Source organism: Dipodomys spectabilis, unplaced genomic scaffold, assembly GCF_019054845.1.
Source record: "Dipodomys spectabilis isolate Male_0828 unplaced genomic scaffold, ASM1905484v1 ptg000504l, whole genome shotgun sequence".
NCBI classification, from domain to species: Eukaryota; Metazoa; Chordata; class Mammalia; order Rodentia; family Heteromyidae; genus Dipodomys; species Dipodomys spectabilis.
This window is the reverse complement of record NW_024871181.1, coordinates 1,677,714-1,696,902: the sequence shown is the minus strand read 5'-3', so window position 1 is coordinate 1,696,902 and position 19,189 is coordinate 1,677,714. Positions and strand designations below refer to the sequence as shown.

Genomic DNA, 19,189 nt, shown 5'->3' with positions numbered 1-19,189 from the left:
GAGCTTTGCCCAGGGGGGCCCCAGCCTCCGGGTGGATCACATAAAGTTGGGGGAGGGGTCAAGACTGACTATGAAGGTCACCTGGTGGCCAGCAGTGTGGAGACTCCCTCAGTTTTCACCCAGGGAGCAGCAGCAGAAAACGCCTGGGAAGCAACAAGAAGAGGAAAGAGGCAGACGAAGGGGAAGGGCGGGGAGTAGATCCATCCGGAAGCCAATGCCCGGGTGGAGAAGGAGATGCGCAGAAAGTGAAGCGAAGGAGTATGTCCCCACAGCACCGGGCAGGGAAGGTCGGTGTGGGCAGATGGTTTTGCGGGAGCGAACTTGCAGAAGTAATTGACTGATGGCACAGGCAGGTGCCCTAAATTAAATGTGTTCCTGGCCTCTGTCATGAGGCCGGCTCCAGAATGAGATGAGAACCATTTGGGGGGGGAGGGGTCTGGGGTGGAGGGGAGAGAAAGAAAATCACAGACAGCCATCAGAGTCACCGTGATGCTGGATGAGCAGGAAAGACACATGCGGGCCGTGGAGGCCACTGGGTCTCGAAGACATTCATGGTCAAGTAACAGGGCTGTGCGGATGGGTCCATGCTCGAGGACGCTGCCCCAGACAAGGAAGGAGAATCAATCTCCTCTCCCTCCCTCTGCCTCTCCCTCTCCCTCTCCCTCCCCCCCCTCACAGCTGTCAAGTCACAGGAAGCGCCTTCCTCTAGCAGTCACTCGTTTTATGTTCACAGGTGCAGTCCGACGGATGAAGACATGTCCCTTAAACAATCTGACCTGCCGCCATCTTGTGGGGAGGGTGGCCTGTTCATCTGCAGGCCTCCTCTCTCCTCTTTGCTTACGGTGCTTTAGCTTGTTCATCATTTCTTAGACATGCCATGGGGCCTTTGCACGGTGGGCCTTCTGCCTTGGAATATCTGTCATACCTGCATGACTCGCTCCCTGCTTTCTCATCTTTGCTCTAATGTCCCCACCGTGACCACACCCCTGAAGGTTATCGCCTCTTTTACCCCTTCCAGTCTCTCTCCGCAGCCACCAACTCCCAATACATCTTACCTCATCTTCTCATACTTGCGGCTTTTATTGCCTGAATTCTCCCTCTAGAATCTCAGTCCCCGTCAGAACACCCAGCCAGCGGTGTGATGGACAAGCCCCACAGAATTGCCCAGATATTGACTAAGGTAATGGATCTCTAAACAGATACGCAGAACCCTTGCGTCAGGCCAAGGTGTATTCGAAGCCTACGAGGCTGTGTGTTGTAGACAGAGCTCTTCCCTGGTGGAATTGAGAGGCAGGAGGGAAAATCAGCAGTGGAGAAGATACAGAAAGCAAGGCCTGAGCCTGGCGGAGCGTGTTGTGGGGGCGGGGTGGCTGGGGCACACTCAGCTTCCTGCCCTGCTGTTCTTGAAAGCCAAGATTGGGCGTACTCTTAGAGGTCCAGCCATCTTAGTCCAAATCCAGTCGGTCTGCGCCATGAAACAGTGCTGGCCTCCACCAAGGCCTGCCTTCTCCGTCTAAGCCCTGTCCATCAGCTCAACGGTCTTCTTGCTCTCCTTTCCCAGCACAAGGGCCCCAGCCCTTCTCTTGGCCCTCAGATAAAAGCAGAAAAGGAAGCACGAAGTTCAGCTCCAGCAACGTAAGAGTTAAATAACCCGGATCTACCCTTCTTGCCAGGTGTGTGCTGGGGGGGGGGGGAGTGGGGGAAGGGAGGGGCAATGCCCTGGGCATGGTCTGCTTGCTGCCTGGAAGGGGGGGGGGCAGAGGAGACCAAGTATTTAACTCTCAGCTTCCCAGCAGGGCGGAGAGCAAATGGAATGTACACACACACACACACACACACACACACACACCCCTGCCCCTTCTCCCCTGCTTTCAAGCAGAAGCAGGGCATGACACTGGCACTCAGACGCCAGCATCCTGCCTGAGCTGTGAATCTGTCCTGTTAACAAAACCCTACCCACCCTGCTTTTGCTGACTGAGCTCGACTGAAGGCCTCAAGCCAGGCCAGTGTCACCGGAGTCCTTCGAAGGGCTCTTGCGGTCAGACAGAGGTGGTGATGGCTCAGCAGTTTCAGGGCCAGAATCTAGGACCTTGTCCATCGCTATGGCCAGGCCCTGTGATTGGGGTTCAGAAAGCTCTAAATGAGATACAGCGTCATTCTTCAGAAAGGCCTTTGAAACAGTGGCTTAACCCAAAGGCAAAAGAAAGTGAAGTTGGGGCTTCTATTTCAAGCAGAAGAAAGAGTCCTGAGGGCACAGAGGAAAGGAAATCACTACCCAGGGCCAGGCCTGGAGGAGTGACTCCATCCCAGGGGAAAACACGAGAAAGGGGTGGAAAGCCTCCATGATGGTTTCCACTATTGCTCAGCCTGGGTTATCGGAGACCAAGGCTTCCGACTGACGCGGGGACAGGGGACAGCTTCTGGTCAGGGCTCTCACCTTCCAGGACACCAGGTATCACCTCTCATACATAGAAGGCAACATGCTAGAGGCAGAGATTTTGTCCCTCCTTTGGTCCTTTCCAGTAACTTCTCTGGTGTGGCACAACTGAGTTCTGGTAGGTGCCAGACTTACTGGCCACCAGGGGTGGGTGTCCTGGACCCTTCTCAGCATGGAAGAGGAGAGGACGGAGGAGGTCATCACTGGGTCTGGGGCCTGGGCTGTCCAGGAGACCAGAATTCCCACTGGGGAGGGGATGGAAGCAGACAAAAGCTGCTGGGGGTGGGGGAAGGGCAGGGCTCTTACTGATGGGAGCTGGGGGTTGCTGGAGGCACAGACTTGGATTCTGAGCCCATCTCGGGGCCTTCCAGCTACATTTTCCCACCTCTCTGAGCCTCAGTTTCCTTCCTGGTACAGAGGGAGCCCTACAGCACCTTCTGGGAGGACACAGGAGGACTGGAGTTGACGAAGTGTGTGTAGAATCTGGTCACTGTAGACACGGTATAAACTGCAGCCGTGACTCCATCATCATTCCTATCGAATGCAATCATTATTCATACTCCCTCCACTTGTGACTTCCTAGCTGTGCTGGCTTCTCCAGCATCTGCCCCATTGTCAGTGAACTTAAGTTAATGAAGTGATGGATCCATTTATGTGAAGAGGGGCTTGCAGGGCCAGGGAAGGAGGGTTTTCTGGAATCCACAGTGTCCCCAGTCCCCTCCCAGCCCGCTGCATCCCGCCTGGCCAGGTGTCTCATCTGGAACCAACCTGCTGCCACCCAAATGGAAATATACGTCCACGATGCCAAAGCACACACGTCTCCCTTCCAGAAAGCAGGCACACAAGCGAGAGGCAGTAATTTGGTCAAGGTGCCCAACACAAACGGCCTTTAAAGCCACCTTCTGTGATAAAACCTGGCAAATGGAAGTCCTTTCTGTTTGCTAATCACTGGAGAGTGGCAGTCACCTCCTGGCGACAGTCCTGCTGTCGTGTGAGTGCCAACATGCAGGTGTGCCCCACGCCACACTCTGAGAGTGGGTGAGCAAGCCACAAGCGAGCCATGTGCCACAGCTCTGTGAGCTCCGTGGGGCTCCCTCTTCTGATGAGGGCATGGCCCACCTAGCTTTCTTTTCTTTTTCTTCCTTCCCTCCCTCCCTCCCTCCCTCCCTTCCTTCCTTCCTACCTTTCCTTGGCAGTACTAGGATTTGAACTCAGGGCTTTTGTGTTGGACAGGCAGGTGCTGTATCACTTAGGCGATGGCCCCATCCTGGGTCACCTGTGTCTTGATTTGAGCCTTGTGAAACCCGAAGGGCCAGGACTGCATAGGGCAGGTACCAGATACCAGGAGATAGTAGCTGGGTGTTAGGGCCAGTGTGTGGTCATCTATCACCTAGCAACAGATGATATAAGCTCTTATATCCACACGATACTCACTGAGAGGAGAGGTGGTGTGGTCTTAGGTGAGCCAATAGCTTCAGACTAGCATGGAGTTGAATGAATGCGTGAATGAATGAATGGACATAAAATAAGTAAGTGAATGAGTGAACAAACATCTCGGCGAATGAGTCAATGAGTGATGGTGTGAATGAAGGCGGCAGTGATGGAATGGATGAATAAATGAGTAAATGGATGAATGGATGAAGGAACGAGCCAGCGATAGTTTCAGAAGGCAGTGTAGGGTGGCAGTTGGGAACATACAGATTATTCTGGAATCAGACAGCCTGGTCTGTCACTTGCTGACTGTGTAAAACAGGGGCAGGTTTGGTGCTTTGTATCCCAGGGTTCTTGTGAGGGCTGGACAGCTACTCTGTGGACCTCATGTGCCAGCTGTGAGCTGGGAGGTTTCAGAACTGGCTACTCCTGCCATTTTAAGGTCAGTGCCAGCAAGTCTCAATTTTCTCATCTCCAGAGTGGAGTGCTGTTGCTGCCTGCATTTTCCGCTTCTCCTCCGGGGAAGTTCTGCTGGGGGATGGGAGTAAAGGGGAGGGCCCAGTCCTGGGCAGGGGAGGGGAATGTCTGTTGGTGAAGCTGTGGGAGACAGAGGCAAGACCTTGAGGTGGGCATGCCAGCCAGGGGATTCAGAACTGAAGATGAGGGAAATCTCAGCACAGAGAGGGTGCTGAATGGACATTTTGAGATTTGTAAATTAAAAAGAATCATGGGAAACTACCAGCTGTCCTGGAAGAGGAATTTTCAAAGTCCCTGTCATACAATCATCTTCCCTGGCCTCTCAGGAGCTCAGTTGAGAAGCGGGCAACCATGGGCCAGGTGACTTGTCTTTGGTGATGGTAGTAGAGCAGAACCACGAGGAAAAGCAGAATCTCCTCACTTTCATCCATCATCCATCTATCCATTCATCATCACCCATCCATCCATCCATCATCCATCCATCCATCAGTACCCTTTCACCCATCCATCCATCCATCCATCCATCCAATCATCCACCCATCCGTCATCCATCCATCATGTAGTCATCTACCCATCATGCATCCATCCATCTATTCATCCATCCAATCTAGCTATCATCCATCCATTTATCCATCCATCCATCCATCCATCATCCATCAGTCTATCCATTCATCTATCACCCATCCATCCATCTATCCATATATCTATCATCACCCATCTATCCATTTATCCAATCTTCCATCTGTCATGCATCCATCTACCCATCATCCATCCATCATCCATCTATCCATCCATCATCACCCTTCCATCCATCATCTATCATCCACCCATCCCTCCATCCATATATCTATCATCACCCATCTATCCATCCATCCTATCATCCATCCATTGTCCATCCATCATGAGTTCATCTACCCATCATCCATCATCCATCTATCCATCTATCCCTCCATCCACCCATCCATCCATCCATCAACCACACACAGTGTACCACATACGGGACAATGGAGATAAAGCACCCTTGGGGTCAAGCACAGCTTAGGACAAGATTCCTTGAACTGTGCAGAATCTACAGCTACATCTTAGTCCTGGAGAAGCATGAGGCTTGGTGCCCAGCCTCTGTAGCATGTCACTTGCACTCAGCATCTTTTCTGTGCCTTACTTCCTGAATCCCTGGGGTGGGGTTGGTACTGAACTTACATCAGAGGTTCCTCTCAGGAATAAATGATGGGGTCTGTGCCTTGTAGGAACCCAGCATTGACCCCCATGTTGGCTGGTCCTGTTGTTATTCCACAATATACCTCTAGGGGGCAGGGCATCCCACTCCCGCTCCAGTGATAAGCTTCAAAACCAAGAGCTTATTTTCCCCTCCAGGCTAGGGGCGCAGCCAGGGATCTACAGCTGCTCTTATAGACAGCGCCCTCCTTGAGGACCATCAAGACCTTCCTGAGCAGCTGGGAGAGGCCAGGAATTACCTGAAGTGAAGGGAGAGAGAGCTCCAGGAGTGGAGCAGGTGTCTGCTCTCACTGCCAACAGCCCACTCCAGGCCCTGAGAGGCTGTGTGCCTTCATTACGCTGCTTACCTGACCAGGGGCCCCAGAGAGCAGGCCCTCTGGCCATTCAAGAATTTTCTCTCTTTGCTGTGAATTTCTCTCTTTCCCTCGTTGTTTACAATTAGCATGTATTAGTTGTACAAGGGGTTTCACTGTGATGTGCCCGTATAAGCATACCGTATATGCCCTCAAACCATCCTCTCCATCCTTCCTCCCTACTCCCCTCTACCCTCCTTGGAGCAATTTCAACAGGCTTCATGGTTCTTCAATCATATTCACTACCCTGTATCCCCTTCCTTCTGCCCTCCCTCCTTCTGCTGGGACTCAACCCCAAATAGAACCTGTTTCATATTCTCATCCTTCACTTTGAAGACTCAAGATTCCCCATATGCAAGAGGACACGAGTTATTTGCCTTTCTTAATTTGGCTTATTGTGCTCCTCATTCTGATCTCCAGTTCCATTTATTTCCCTGCAAATGGCATTATTTCATTCTTCTTTAGGGCTGAATAATACTCCCCGGTGTATATACATACCACATTTCCTTTATCCATCATGAGTAGATGGGCACCTGGCTTGGCTCTTGGGAACAGAGCTGCTATACACACGTGTGCAGGTGCCTAGACTGTTATGTTGGCTTGCATTCCTTTGGACATATGGCCACAGGTGGTGAGGGTTCACAGGGCAAAGAAGGGTAAGGCACTGGTGCTCGGAACACTGCATCTGCCTTGGCACCCTCTCTGTCACCCCTCAGTCACCTCCACCATCATCCAACAGGCACCACCTGCCTGCCGGGAGCCGGGCCGAGCACTCGAGGCTGGACTGGAGATGCTCAAGGACTTGCCAAGCCTCCCGTGCAGGACCTCATGGGTGGCCAGTCACTGGGTCCCACTCAGACAAGAAAGAGTCTGGAGGGTGAGCAGGCCCCATCAGTGTCTGGATCCTGCGGATCCTGCTACTCAAGGATCCAAGATGGCGGCCCCTTCCCCCACCTCTGCCTCCATGCCCCTCCATCCCACTGTGTAGGGGCTCTGAAGCAGCTTCATGGGGCTCTGGCAGGAGGTGGGTATAGACCCTCTGAGGTGGCCCTGACACAAGGACTGTTTATGTCTGAGGCAAAAGCGCTCTGCTGCTGAGCCCTGCCCTGTGCCAGCCCAGCAGAATTCTCAGCCTGTACATGGCACGTGGGGAGGAAGCACGGGTCTGGGGGAAACTCCTGGGGAAGATGCCTGCTCAGCATCTTCAGGGCTCTGATGAAATCAACGGGTCCAGGAGGCAGGACTGCACGCAGTCAGGCCCGTGGTGGGGATCGCACTCTGAGCCAGCACAGCACAATGGCACTTGTCACCTCTAATTACCTTGGTGCCCCCTCCCTGGGGTCTCCGAGTCTAAAGTCTTCATTGTAAGCAGCTGGCAGCCAGGAGGGCGGGCGGAGAGGTGGGCAGGATCCCTAGGATGCTCTGAGCAAGCAAGCAATGCATTTCTCCATTGATGGACAGGCACAGCTGGGTCTACAGGAGGTGAAAACAGCCTCCAACAGTGAGCAGGGCCTTTTTTGGGGGGGGGGTGTGACTGAGAGGGAAGAATCCCAAAGCTGGGGCCCAGATCCAGGTGCTGCTCCAGCTCAGGGACTGGGGTCTCAGAAGGGACAGGTTCCTCTCCACGCAGCTCCTCTCCATGTGAGCTATGACCCCTTGGCAGGATGGATGGTGCTTCAGCCTGCGAGGGAAGGTCCTGGCCTTTAATCCCCTCTGCGGGTTCAGGGCCCAGCACGGAGCACATGACATTCAACACTGGCAAATGCTGGCTGAATGGCGTCAGAGATGAAAGTGGAGGACTGAGACCTCGGGACATAAAACTTTCATGGATTTCAAACAACTTCTCCACACCCTGTTTGACAGGAGTGGCAATGAGTCAGGAGCATATGGGCTGGGGTGACTGGCCATTTATACAACAAACAAATCAAGGAGAGAAGGAGAGCAGGGGGCCTTGGAGCAAAAAGCTCGAGTTTGCAAAGCATCCACCAAGACAGCGGATGGTTCCAGAACTCAAAAGAAACCTCAAGCTCTTCAGCATCCCGGCAGTGAGAGTGACAGAGTCAGAAAGGAAAGGAGTGAAAGGTTCCAAAGAAAAGCCACACTCCTATCAAATGGGTCTGCAGAATTCTGGAAAAGAAACCTCTTAAGGCAGGGCGCAGGTGGCTCACACCTGTAATCCGAGCTACTCAAGAGGCTGAGATCTGGGGATCGAGATTTGAAGCCAGCCCTGGGTAAACAAATCAGAAAGACTAATCTCCAATTGAGCAGCATGGAAGTGGAAGTGTGGCTCAAGAGCACTAGCCTTGAGTGGAAAAAGCCAAGCAAGAGTATGAGGCCCAGCGTTCAAGCCTGGGTACCAGCACCAAGGAAAGAAAGAAGGAGAAGAAAGGAAGGAAAGCAAGGAAGAAAGAAAGAAGGAAAGAAAGAAAGAAAGAGAAAGAAAGAAAGAGAAAGAAAGGAAGAAAAGAAAGGAAAGGAAGGAAGGAAGGAGGCAAAGAAAGAAGGAAGGAAGGAGGGAAAGAAGGAAAGAAGGGAGGAAGGCAGGCAGCAAGCCACTAAGATCATGAATCCACTGGTCAGGAGGACAAACAGGACACCAGCCAGGCACAGTTATCTGGACAGCACCCTGCATGCTGGCGAAGGCCCTGAATTCCACCCCTGGTTACCACTGCATTCCTTTCTTTCTCACCTTTCCACAGGTGTGATGGTTGGGGTGGAGCTCTACACACTTCGGTCTTCTTATTACCCATTCCCTCCACATGCAGAGACCCCGCGGGGGTCTGGAAGCTGGGCTACACCTGTGTCCTGTGAGCATGGTGGAAACCACCCCCCTGCCCCAGCCACAGGCTGGAATGAAAACACGCGTGTGCGTGGATGCTCCCCTGGAAGTGGCTGGGCCAAGGTCCTCAGGGGAGTGGCATCTCAGGACACAGCTGGTCACCTGTGGTCATGGAAGTAGTCTCTGTGAGAAGAGCATGGGTCTAGACAGACCAACTTGGGGGGGGCGGGGGTGGGAGGTAGTCTAGGAATTTGAGAGCTCCGCAGACAACCAGGCCCAGCTCATACCCGACTTTCCAATCCCCGGCAGCAGGGGCAGGGTGGAAAGCAGGTGACTGAGTACAAATCCTTTCAGGAGAAATAGCTCAAATGTTCGCTTCATCCACCAGGCGGTAGAGACGGACAGCCCGGTTGAATGAGGATGGAGCGATAAAACATTCAGGGGCTTTTCATGGCTGCACTCTCTCTCCTGAAGTCCAGAAGTCCAGAACATGGCTGGGCTTGAAGATGTGGTCTTGAAAACGGTGATTAGGGCAGGTGGGGCCTCATCCAACCATTATGGGTGCCTTGAGCTCCAGAACCAAGAGACAAGTATTGTTGTGGTTTAAAGCCTTCATCTTTGGTGATGGATGCCCAGCTTCAGGGGAGATGTAGGGACAGCTCAATGTCAGGCGGGCTGTTGGATATGTGCCAGGCAAGCGCTGTACCCACCGAGCCACAGCCCCCACGTCCTCCATCTCTGGCTGGCTCCTTCTCATTTCGTCAGGTCAATGCTACTTGTTCCAAGAAGCCCTAAAGTGCCCGGCCTGACCAGGCTCTCCCGCCTCTCCCTTGCCACCCTCGCTCCCAGCATCTGTCTATTGAAGCAGTGCCCACTGCCCACCACTACTCACGTACTTACTGCATCCAGGGCCTGGCCCGGCTCATCACACAGTGGCTGCGATAGATAGACTGGGGTGACAGTGAACTCTTCCCCTGAGCCTCTTATTTGCAAAGGGCTCAGGAGAGCCCAAGGCATGGAGGCAGGGAGGCATGGAGGCAGAGTAGCCAAGGACAGCCCAGGTCCTCCGAGTGAGCTCCAGACCAGGCCTTCCCCTCAGGAGGCAGCGTGGCTCTTGTGTGTCCATCACCCTCTCAGGATCGAGACTTGCATCTGGAAGGCCCCCAAGGTGGAGGGAGGTGGGCTTGACTCTTACTTCCATCCTTTGAACCTCAGGAACCTCAGAGTCTTGTGCTGGAACCTTCTTCCCAGGTAGGGGACACAGCTGGGCAATGGCACAGCCACCCTCGGGGAAGCAGACTTCTGTAGCCTTTGTCAGCATTCTGCAGAGCCTGTGCGTGGGCCTCTGCCTGTCTCTCTTTTTTCTTTTTATTTTTTAATTTTTTTTTGGGTCCGGTCGTGGGGCCTGAACTCTGGGCCTGGGCGCTGTCCCTCAGCTCTTCAGCTCAAGGCTAGTGCTCTACCACTTGAGCCACAGCGCCACTTCTGGCTTTTTTCTTTTTGCTTATGTGGTGCTGAGGAATCGAACCCAGGGCCTTGAGCATGCAAGGCAAGCGCTCTACCACTGAGCCACCTTCCCAGCCCCCGTCTCTCTTTTTTCTGTGGAGACAGAGACGGCACCTCTCTGGCCAGCTGACCACACATTCTTTACATTTGAATTCAGGAACCTTTGCCTGTTTCCTCCTTGGCCCCACACTGGGCTCTGGGAACTGGGATGGACAGCAAGTCGGGGTCTACCAGGTGAGGCTTCAGCAGCCATGGGGGACATGGAGGAGGGCTCTGTCCCAGGACAGGTGTTACCCAATGGGCCCAGAGAACACCCTGTAAGTACATCACAGCATAACTTTGTGGAGCGGGACCACAGGCTGACATGGAGAGACATGAGTGCCGCCGAAGCCCCACATGGGGTAGGGGGAGGGGAAAAGGGGGGGGAGGATAGGGTGGGAACGACTGTGGAAATCAATGACTTCCATTCACTTCCTATGCCATGGGATGGTCACCACAGGGTGGGTCATCCACCCGTGGGCAGCTCAGCAGTGGACATGTGGCTTGCAGCTGAGGGCCAGAAGGGACCCCAGAGGTATCGGTGGGTGTTCCGGCATGCAGCTGACTGTGCTCTTGTCCTCACTTCCATCTGAGTCAATCAGTGACACATTTCAGCCACACCAGAGCCATCGCCACCACCAAAAAAGAAGCAGAAAGCGCTGCCAGAAAGCCTTTACCAGGCAGATGAGGGATGTGGGATTTTACAGATGGAGAGGCCCTCCTGCCCTGTAGGGCCTGGAGGCCACAGCATGGAGACTAGGGCAGGGCAGAGCCCTGTGGAAGCAAGGGACCCAGTTGTGGTTGGCCCACCCTGGCCTACAGTCCAGCTGGGAGGACTGGGTCTTCTTGAAGCCCACACCCACGGACCCTTTCATCTACCTGTGCCCCGGGAAGCAGACTCTACCAAGCCCTGCAGTGAAGTTAGAATCATGTGTGCAAGAAGTCAAGGTGGCAGCCAGTACACCAGGCCAGAGGCCACAGTCCTGGGTGGGGAGATGGGGCTGTGAGGATTCTGATCTTGTTGCATGAGTGCTTGTGTGTGCGTGTGCGTGTGCATTTGTGTGTGGGGGGGCTGGTACTAGAACTTGAACATAGGTCCTCCTGTTCCTGCTTGGCTTTTTTATTCAAAGCTGGCACTCTGCCACGTGAGCCACACCTCTACTTGCTAGGCCCCCAGGGCTGGCCTAGGAGAACTTGAATTTCAGAGCTAGTGAGTGGGGCTGCCCTGTATAAAAAGCAGGAGTGTCTCCTGACCCTTTGAGCCAGCCCCTTGGGCGTGTGGATGGGCCATTAAGTGCAGGTGGAAGGACAGATCAGAGGGGGAGGGGAAGCTGAGACGCTGGCCGGGGTATGAGTGGCCGCTGCTCACTGAGGATACATCTGAAGTGGCCATAAAACGCCCAGAGAGGAGAATGTAAATCACGGAGAAATAAGGCTCTAAAATAAAGCCTTCCATGCGCAGCATTTATTCTCCAAGAGAGCAGACATGATTGGAAATGAGAAGGGAACCCGGTTAGACGGCAGAGCAGGAAGTTATGAACGGAGGCGATTTCTCCCATTCTGGCACAGTGGCAGATACGGGGCCTGGACCTCAGGACTCCAGGACCCTGCCATGGGCTGCTGTTTGTCTGGGCTCCCAACCTCAAAACGTGTATGATAAGATTTATTTAAAACACATGTACACACAGAGGGAGAGTGCTCAAAATCTCTATGTCTCTGAAGAAGAAGGAAATGCTGTGAGGGAGGGAGGGGAAAGGAGGAAGGAAGGGAGGAGAAAAGAGAGGAAAGAAAAGAGAAGGGAAAGAAGAGAGAGAAAAAAACCTGAGGACTAGGACCCAGCTGCCAAGCTTTTATTAGATCTTCTAGAAGATTCTGAAGCATTCTGAACCCATGGCCTAGGGGGTAGATGCCTTTGCTGTAAAAGAAGAGCTGGGAGCTGGTGGTTCACGCCTGCAATCCTAGCTAGTCAAAAAGGCTGAGATCTGATGATTGCAGTTCGTAGCCAGCCTGGGCAGAAACGTCTGTGAGACGCTGATCTTCAATTAACCAGCAAGAAGTCAGAAGTAGAGGTGTGGCTCGAGTGGTGGAGCATCAGGTTGGAATGAAAAAAGCCAAGTAAGAGTGTGGGGGGCCTGAGTTCAAGCCCCAGTACCAGCGAAAACAAAAACAAGCATAGGAGGCAGGGAATGTCCTATGTTCTTTTTTTAAAAAATATTTTTATTCATTTATCAATTTTTTGCCAATCCTGGGCTTGAACTCAGGGCCTGGGCACTGTCCTTGAGCTTCTTTTGCTCCAGGCTATCACTCTAACACTTGAGCCACAGTGCCACTTTCGGCTTTTTCTGTGTATGTGGTACTGAGGAATCAAACCCAGGGCTTTATGAATGCAAGGCAAGCGCTCTACCACTGAGCCACCTTCCCAGCCCTGTCCTATGCTCTAAACTCTCCTGCCCACAGCCCTGTCCTAGTCTCTTCTCACTCATCTTCCTGTCTGACATACCAGCGCCACCCCTCTTGCCTCCCCTCTCAGGATGCTCTCTGCCTAACTACATCCCCCTCACCTCACTTTTCTACCTTCTCAGAGGCTCATGGGCTGACCCCTCTGCCCCGAGTGCCTGGTTCCCTGGCTCCCTAAGCCTGTCATGTGGGATTCGAACTCCTCTTTGGGCCTGAGAAACATGCTTCCTCTGCCCCTGGCCTGGCGTAGGAACAAGGGGCTCATCAGTATAGGTGGTGGTGCAAAGTTCAGATCCTGACACTAGGGGCAAGAAGAATAGCTGGTCCCCAGAACCTTAGGGGCGGGGTGGTGGTGCTCCTTGGGATCACACGGTGAGATCATGGTCATCCAAGCATTAATTTAGAAATAGCAAGCATACCAAATTAATCTGGTAGCAGAAGGAAGACTCAATTGTGTATGGCATTGTTGTGCATTGGAAGGCTTGTTAACTTCCCTGAACAGGCAGGATTGATGGCAAGATGTTGAGTCACCTCACTCAAATAAAACCAAGGCCCCTGGTGATGCCAGTTGTAGTGGGGAGCTTTGGAACCCCCCCCCAAAAATCTACGAGATACGGGGGAAAGTCATATGCAAATGGAGAAGGCAGCATCACTCAGCTTCTTGGTCCGTGAATTCTTCTCCCATGACGCAGGGATCTTTGCACCTGCTCATGGTCCCCAAGGGGTGGGGTCAGCCAGTGGGAGATCCACAAATTGATTTCCCAGTGGCGTGACAGCAGACCCTTGCAGTCCATAGTTAGGGCTACCCCGGGATCCCGGGCAGCAGGTTCAGACCTTCAAACCACCTTCCAGGGATAAAGCATGGCTCAAATGGAGAAGTGCCTGATTAACAAACGTGAGGCCCTGGATTCAAATCCTAGTATCACCAATAATAATAATTAAAAAATAAACCTTCTAGCCTCTGCATGGGAGTATGAATTAGAGGCTTAGTTATTTGGTTATTCCCCAAAAGGCAAAGCAATAGGAAATAATCGCTGTAGTAGAAAGTTCTAGAAAGATATTAAGAAAAAAAGAAAAAAAAAAGAAGATGGTCATTGCTTACTTGTTGCCTGAATAGAGCTACTTATCTGAGCCAAAAGAGGACAGTTCACTTACTGCCCTTCATCTTTGCAGATGGTGAAGGCTTTGGTGAATGAGAAAGTATGGGGTCAGAGTCTAGCTGTCCATGGAAATATGTCATTACGGGGGACCCCTTCCACAACATGGCCTCATCTGTAGGGCACATTTTCCCCCAGGCCAAGCTCCTCTAGTGTCCAGCACTTGCCTTTTGATCACAGAGTACCATTACCCAATACTTCAGCGAGTTCTTTCAAAGATGCAATAAGAAGGGCGCCATTATTAGCTTTGTTTTAGAGATGGGGAAACGGAGGCTCGGAGAGTTGAAGTGATGCTTCCTACAAATGGCAGAGTCTGGTTTCTAACGACAGACCATTGCTTTCCAGCGCCTGCTTCCCTGCTTCCATCTGGCCAAGACCCTCCGCCCCGCGGTGGTCCTTGAACAGACACAACCAGCCATCTGCCAGGCCCATTCCTGGGTCTGTGGCATCTCCCATCATGCACTTGGAGGTGTTCACTAATTGATGGATGACTGGAGGAACAGATGAACCTTTGGGCTAGGGAATTCAGACCAGGAAAGGGAAAGGGGCAGAAATCACATTAGAAATGTTGGATTCTTCGGCATGACCTCTTGACTATTACGCCTCCTTCCCTCTATTTTTTCACTTTGTTCTATTTTCTCAATGGATTTTGTTCTTCCTTTTCTTCACATTCCAACGAAAGGGCAGCATGCCCTCTGACCCCTGGGCTGGGCTGGTGACAGATGGGCCAGCAGAGGCAGCTGGGAGCTGCCCAGGGTTTATCTGGGAGTGAGGAGGGGCTGGTGGCCAGCGGGGCAGCGTGAAGCCAACAGTCCTCTTAAAGGCACCAAGCCCGGCTGGGGCCCAGTAGGTTTAGCTCTTGCTGAGGCACTACTTTTGGAAGGAGACCCATAAAGGCAGGCCCCAGAGCTTAACAGGATTGAAAGACGAAGCTCTTCAAAGTGCATGATTAATAGCCCATCTCCTCCCTTGGCCTGGAGCTAAAACCTCGAGTTAAAATCACTTGGGACTGGCACAGGACTCACATTTTTAAGTCTCTCCAATCAACGTCGGCCATGGCCATTCCGTGGGAGGGCCGGTGAGGTACCCTGTGTCCATCAGGACAATCTTCAGTTCCCTCAGAGAGTACAATCCAATACACAGAAATGGAAATGAAGATCGAGTCCCTCCTTCCTGGAAACATACTTCTGAGCTCGCCTCCACACACCAAAGAATAAAGTGCCAATAAAACAAGGCAACCGTTAAGGAGTCTACCGGATGTTAAGGAACAGGTATGGCAGGGGCATCACGAACAGTACCCCCAATCCTCCCCAAGTGTTTATGGGAGATAAGTGGGATCCCTAGACAGGATAATGGGGCAGGCTGTTTAAACAACAACAAAAGGCTAAGCATCTAGGTTAGATATGGTAGCTCACCCCTAGAATCTAAGCTACTTGAGGAGGCAAAGGCAGAACTGAGACTTTGAGGCCAACGTGGGCAAAGATAGCACAAGACCCTGCCGCAAATCCAAAGTAAAAACAAAAGCTCTGAGGCCATGGCTCAAGAGGTGGAGTCCTTGTCCAGTAAGTGTGAAGCCCTGGATTCAAGCCCCAGCCAGCACATCACACATATCTTCTCGGCTTCCTAGGCTCACGTGAAAATAATGTGAGACAATTCCGGCACCAGGAGATACGAACGTCTCGGCTGTAACCTTTAGCTTCCAGGTGGTGGGGGTTTCAATGAACAGATGGGACCTGGAGCTACTGTACCCCAGGAGCTCTGCTACCAAACAGTGAGTAACACCAGCTTCTAGAATAAGAGCAGCCAGCTTCCTGGTGAGGAGGGATGGCCCACAGAGCCCTCCCTCTCAGCCTCCCTCTGCCTCCTCTCAGCGGGGGCTTTATGAGGGAGGGCAAGTAGGAAGGAGATGACTCGGAGAAGGGGTTTCTTGCCCTAAAAGATCCAAGGCCAAGTGTGTTTGGGGCCCATTGCCCTGGGCGGCGGCGGGGTGGGGGGAGCAAGATGTCGCCAGGCCTTATTGGCTTTAACAAGTCACAATACAAGTTGAAGGTGAAGTCCAGGGTTGCTTGCCGTTCAATGGCTGAAGTGGGGTCATCTTTCTTTCTTTCTTTCTTTCTTTTTATCAAATGACCCTTGAAAAACCCAACATGGCCAAAGTGATCTCAAGATTTGAAGGAGGCTGTGGCAAGTGGGGACAGGCTGGGGGGGAGGGGCTCTCCTGGTTGCTTGGGGTGGGGGTGTCATGTGGAGCATTCATGGATCTAGCAGGTGTATTTCCCACAAGGAATTCAAATAACTACAGTTAAAGATGGAGACAGAAAACCCCACAGATCTGGAAACTGGCTCTGCTTCCTCCCAGACACACACTGAAAGATGCTTAGAAGAAGCACATTTCAACAGGAGCACACAGGCATCTACATAGGTATAGATGTGTGTGTGTGTGTGTGTGTGTGTGTGTGTGTGTGTGTATTTCCATGGTTCACCTACCTACACATGATAATCTCAGTTCATGAAATGACATCACACTGAGACAGCTTAAAATCAAGTGCAAATCAGGGCATCTCTCCCCTCCCCCACCTGAAATAGGAGAGTTCTGAGCCTATCTATCAACAGTGTTCCCCCCTGAACCCCCCTGAGTCCCCTGTGCCCTGCCCAAGCCTTCAAAAGCACAACAGTCAGCTCAATGTCCAGGTCAGCAAACGCTTTGCAGACTAATCCCCGGTCATGACGGAAAATTATCTGTCTGCTTTTAATTGCTGCATAATCATTACCCCCACCCACCTGAGGTCCCAACGCAGATTCCATATTAGCTATTAAAATATGCATTTGTGTCCTAAGTGGGCCCTATCCACCAAATGACTGTGCAAAAGTAGAAAAAAAATAACAATAACAGGTCAGGAACGAAGAACAACCAGTTTATTCTTTATGGATCTGGAGGAACCGTTTGCCAGGGTGAAGGCAGCGTGTAATGATCACAAAGGGCTCAGCCTGCTTCAGTGAACTATGCCCCATCCCAGAGAACTGGAGCTCGGGGCAAAATTACTAAGGGGCTCCTATGGCTGGTGTGCCTGCCATGGTTTGAACAAAAGCACATGCCCTGCTGCGTCGATGTGGAGGTGTATTTTCTTTTTTTTTTTTTCTTTCTTTTTTTTTTTGTCGGTCATGGGGCTTGAACTCTGAGCCTGAGTGCTGTCCCTCAGCTCTTCAGCTCAAGGTGAGCATTCTACCACTTGAGCAACAGTGCCACTTCCGGTTTTCTGAGTGTTTACTGGAGATAAGAGTTTCACGGACTTTCTAGCCTGGGCTGGCTTTGAACTTCGATCCTCAGATCTCAGCCTCCTGAGTAGCTAGGATTACAGACGTGAGCCACTGGCACACGGCTTGGAGGTGTATTTTCAAGAGCAGACTTCCTTTGGTCCACATCAAAATGGGGTCATCCTCTCTGGAAGATGGAAGGAAGGGTAGAGGGGAGCTGGTCTAACCCCAGCGTGACATTTTTTTTGTTGGTCATGGGGTCATGGGGCTTGAACTCTGGGCCTGGGCGCTGTCCCTCAGCTCTTCAGCTCAAGGCTAGCGCTCTACCACTTGAGCTACAGCGCTACTTCTGGTTTTCTGGTGGTTTATTGGAGATAAGAGTTTCACGGACCTCAATCCTCAGATCTCAGGCTCCTGAGTAGCTAGGATTACAGGCATGAGCCACCGGTGCCTGGCCCAACCATTTGAATCGGCATTTCCTATACTGACAAGAGAGAAGACTGCCGTTACCTGTCACCTCCTCTCAGCTTGGCCCGGGGTGGCGGGGAGAATTCCTAGCAGGGGCCTTCCAGAGGAAAGCATAAAGATGATGTCGACAGCAGGGGCTCCCGAGTGAAAGCAGCAGATGGAACTATCTCAGGTTCATGGCTACATGGAGTCATACTTGGGATCTGGTATATCACAACTTGAGAAAGGGAAAGAGAAGAAAGACGCAGGGAAGCTCACAGGTGCATGGTTCATGGCTTGGGCTGCAGCTGCTGGGTGCGACGGGCCCGCCTCTGATGACACATGAGGCCCGATTCATTTCTCCCCTGCCGGCCACTGAGCCGACAGCGGGAGGCAGCATAGCAGGCCGCATTGGTCACCAGGGGAGAGCTCCACAGCTACAGATGAGGTTCTGGAATCCCAGACCGTGTGGAAGGGGCAGCGCAGCAGCCCCATGAAACTGACTCCCTGGGAGAGGAGGGTGGGCCTGCAGGCCCTGGGGACGGCCATTTTGCCTCCGCTGGTGACTCACACGTGTAATCTAGCTAACTCAGGAGGCTGAGATCTGAGAATTGTGGTTCACGGCCAGCCTGAGTGGACAAATTCGAAAAACTCCTATCTCTAATGAACCAGCAAAAAGCCAGAAACGGAGGTGTGGTGGTTCTAGAGGTAGAGGGCCAACCATGAGCAAGAGAGCAAAGTGAGAGCAGGAGGCCCTGAGTTCAGGCCCCAGTACCAGTACCAAAAAAACAACAACCCCAAAACAAAAAACCAACACACACACACACACACACACACACACACACACACACACACACACACACACACACACACACACACACACAGAAATGAAAAGAAAAAGAGAAACCAGTGAAATAATATTACTTTGTTCAGTGACACAGATGTCTGCAGGTGGCATTTGTGCTACTACAGTCTGAAGGTGCCAACCATGCCCTCTCCCCAGGGACAGGAGCTTTGGGGAAGCCCCAGAGGCTTTGGGGAGCCCCTAGCGGCACAGTCATCTGGGCGATGGCACTTGGATGTTGTTCCAGGTTCTAGCAGCTAGGAGGCCTTGCAGCATGCCTCCTTCCTCTTGGCTACTTTGTAGCTTTTCACTAGGAAAAGAACTGGTATATGTTTCCTAGTGTCAAATTGTCTAGCTGAGGAGTAACCCAGCTCACAACCAGTATCCAGGGAAACCCTAGCTTCTATCCTCAGTCTTCCACCTTCCATCCTTGGTTGTCTGGCCTCTATTCTTGGTCCTCTATCCTCTATCTTCCATCCTCTGTCCTCCATCCTCTGGCATCTCTGTGGACACACACCGGGCCTCTTCTGCAGTCAAGAGTGTGGGGGTGGGGAAGGAGTGATTGAGAGTGATGGAATTGGGTGGGCAAGAGTCTCTGGCTAGGCACAGGAGGCCTGAGCAGCTCTCTGTAAGTTTCATGGAATGTTATACTCTAACATACTTTCTCTCATCCACTCTTACAGGCATTTTTAAAAAGCAATATGAGTTGTTCCAATGCACAAGCTCAGCTGTGAGAGCGTGTGCATCGCTTGCCATCTCCTCTGCACGGAG

General features: G+C 52.2%; 1 long non-coding RNA gene across 1 annotated transcript; it reads left to right on the top strand.

Moving 5' to 3' along the window:
- The first annotated feature begins 1,001 nt into the window (after positions 1-1,001).
- Positions 1,002-14,360, top strand: LOC122099139. The gene is made up of 3 exons (XR_006145856.1): positions 1,002-1,180; positions 1,562-1,673; positions 14,218-14,360. It is a non-coding gene; the product is annotated as an uncharacterized LOC122099139 (long non-coding RNA).
- The last annotated feature ends 4,829 nt before the right edge of the window (positions 14,361-19,189 follow it).